The sequence below is a fragment of the Hyla sarda genome, chromosome 9 (assembly GCF_029499605.1).
Source record: "Hyla sarda isolate aHylSar1 chromosome 9, aHylSar1.hap1, whole genome shotgun sequence".
NCBI lineage: Eukaryota > Metazoa > Chordata > Amphibia > Anura > Hylidae > Hyla > Hyla sarda.
In genome coordinates this window covers 34,480,713-34,484,011 of record NC_079197.1, presented here as the reverse complement: position 1 = coordinate 34,484,011, position 3,299 = coordinate 34,480,713, and the positions used below count along the sequence as shown (strand labels likewise).

At 45.0% G+C, this 3,299-nt stretch overlaps 1 long non-coding RNA gene across 1 annotated transcript; it reads left to right on the top strand.

Annotated features, from left to right (window-relative positions):
* The first annotated feature begins 296 nt into the window (after positions 1-296).
* On the top strand, positions 297-868 carry LOC130290985 (uncharacterized). Its single transcript, XR_008847759.1, has 2 exons — positions 297-529; positions 615-868. It is a non-coding gene; the product is annotated as an uncharacterized LOC130290985 (long non-coding RNA).
* Positions 869-3,299: the final 2,431 nt, after the last annotated feature.

Genomic DNA, 3,299 nt, shown 5'->3' with positions numbered 1-3,299 from the left:
CGCAATGTCAGGGGCATCACTCGTCAGACGTCCCAGCAGCCAGCGCTGCGCATTGGGAGAGATTTATCAAAACCTGTCCAGAGGAGAAGTTGCTGTGTTGCCCATAAATATTTTAGAGACCCTTTCAAAAATGAAAGAAGTGATCTGATTGGTTGCTATGGGCAACTCTGCAACTTTTTCTCTGGACAGGTCTTGATGAATCTCCCCCATTGAGCCTGCCAGAGCCGCAGTGATCTGTGTAAGAAACCTATGGGCCCAGGCTATCAGGGCCACCAAATGATGGTTAGGAGAAACAAATATAATGTACCCACAGGGAGTAGCGCCATTTTAATAAAAATTGCCAAAAATCCCTGAGATAAGTCATGCAGAATATGTTAAAAAGGTTTTTTGATTTTCAGCCAATCAGAAAGCAGCACGACTCAAATAGAACTCCCGTGAGGTCACACATGTGATGTCATCACCATTGTCATTGGTGAGGGGCCTAAACTGTAGGAACCTAGGAATACACATTCATACCCGCCTGTGACTGGTAAGTATCACATCTTTTTGTCCAGTTCCATGTGCATTTCTATAATAAACATGTAACTAATCTCTCTTTTCTTTTCCTATCTTAGATGCACACCTTCCAGGCTGTGGGGCAGCACATACACTGACACTTTGCCCAAATTCTAGAGGTAACCTCCTTTAGTATGCCCAGAGGAAGGGCAGTACAGTAGCCATGGATTCCCTACAGGTTTCCTCCCCTCTGGAGGTTTTTCCTGTCCTGAGTTAGTTACTGTCCGCTCTTTGTGAGTGATGGAGGTTACATAAAATCCCTACACAAACATTTTTGTAAATAATAAATAAAGTTCCCTTTGTTTAAACTGTTCTTTGACTTGTTTGACTCATTTATTTTATTTGTGTGTGTGAAAAATAGTGTTATCAAAATGTGGATGACAGAAGTGTCCAACTGCTGCCCGATCTGCCCCATGTGGTGAGGTGAGAGGCGGCTGATGCTGGGGGGACAGTTGTCAAGGCAACCGTAGGGCACCCAGCAAGTTCTGATGTCTTATGCCCAGAAATGGTCGGCTACTCACTGTGTCAGAAGATTCTCATCCTAGATATGAAGACAATCAGGGATCAAAACCTGTGGAGAGGAAAAGGTGACCAGTTGCCCATAGCAACCAATCAGATCACTTTTATTTTTCAGAGGTCTTGTAAAGAATGAAAGAAGCGATCTGATTGGTTGCTATGGGCAACTGATCAACTTTTACCCTGCACAGGTTTTGATAAATCTCCCCAATAATTATTACAACCATGTCACACACACAGGGTATTTTACCAGCACAGCTGGTATTTTAGACACCCTGCCAGTATTTTTAACCCCTTCCCGCAAATGGACGTGTATACACGTCCAATACATTTTCTATCACCATGTCCGTTGGCATGGTGATAGAAACGTCATCTCAGCGGTTCTGGACAGCTGACCGATGACACTTAGCAGCTGGGGACCAATTAACATGCCCAGACAGTCCAGGCATGCTGGGAGTTGTAGTTCTGTAACATCTGGCCCTTCAGATGTTGCAGAACTACAACTCGCAGCATGCCTGGACAGTCTGGGCATGCTGGGAGTTGTAGTTTTGCAACATCTGGAAGGGCTACAGTTTGGACCCCACTGCACAGTGGTCTCCAAACTGTGGGCCTCCAGATGTTGCAAAACTAACTCCCAACATGTCTTTTGGCGGTCTGGGAATGCTGGGAGTTGTAGTTTTGCAACAGCTGGAGGCACACTGGTTGCGAAACACTGAGTTAAGTAATAAACTTGTGTGTTTTGCAACCAGTGTGCCTCCAGCTGTTGCATAACTTCAACCCCCAGCATGCACGGACAGCCAAAGAGCATGCTGGTAGGGGTAGTTTTGCAACAGCTGAAGGTTTGCCCCCCATGTGAATGTACAGGGCATATTCACACGGGCGGGGGTCTACAGCGAGCTTCTTGCTACAAGTTTGAGATGCAGCAAGTTTTCCGCCGCAGCTCAAACTCCCAGCGGGAAGCTCGCTGTAAACCCCGGCCGTGTGAGTGTACCCTAAAACACTACACTATACTACATTACACAAAATAAAAAGTAAAACGCTACATATACACATACCCCTACACAGCCCCCCTCCACCCCCACCCCCCAAATAATCAAAAAAAATTTCTCGTATGACACCATTTCCAAAACAGAGCCTCCAGCTGTTGCAAGACAACTCCCAGTATTGCCGGACAGCGATTGACTTTCCAGGCATGCTGGAAGTTTTGCAACAGCTGGAGGCACCCTGTTTGTGAAACACTGCCATAGGGTATTTTTGGTATCGGAGGCAAGTGTAAATCTTGCTTCAGGGACCGTCCTTATGCAAAACCCTTATTTAGTCCTCAAATGCGCATGGCGCTCTCTCACTTCGGAGCCCTGTCGTATTTCAAGGCAACAGTTTAGGGCCACATATGGGGTATTTTCGTACTCAGGAGACATTGCCTAACAATTTTTTTTTTCTCCTTTTACCCCTAATGAAAAGGCGAAGTTGGGGTCTACTCCAGCATGACTTTGTAAAAATGTTTTTAATTTTTTACACTAACATGCTGATGTTGCCCCATACTTTTCATTTTCACAAGAGGTAAAAGGAAAAAAAACATAAAGAATTTGTAACACAATTTCTCCTGAGTATGGAAATACCCCATATGTGGGCATAAAATGCTCTGCGGGTGCACAACAAGGCTCAAGAGTGAGAGCGCCATGTACATTTGAGGTAACTTGCACAGGGGTGGCTGATCGTTACAGCGGTTCTGACATAACACAAAAAAAAAAAACACCCACATGTTATCCCATTTTGGAAACTACACCCCTCACGGAATGTAACAAGGAGTATAGTGAGCCTTAGCACCCCGCAGGTGTTTGACAAATTTTCGTTAAAGTTGGACGTGAAAATTAAAATGTTGTATTTTTTCACTAAAATGCTGGTGTTATCCCAAATTCTTCATTTTTACAAGGGGTAATAGGAAAAAAGCCCCCCAAAATTTGTAACCCCATTGCTTCTGAGTATATAAATACCCCATAACTGGATGTAAAGTCCTCCGCGTGTGCACTACAATGCTCAGAAGAGAAGAAGCGCCATTGGTCTTTTGGAGAGTGAATGTGTCTGGAATTGAAGGCCATGTGTGTTTACAGAGCCCCCATGATGCCAGAACAATGAGGCCCCCCCCCCCCCACATGTGACCCCATTTTGGAAACTACACCCCTCAAGGAATGTAATAAGGGGTGTAGTGAGCATTTACGCCCCACTGG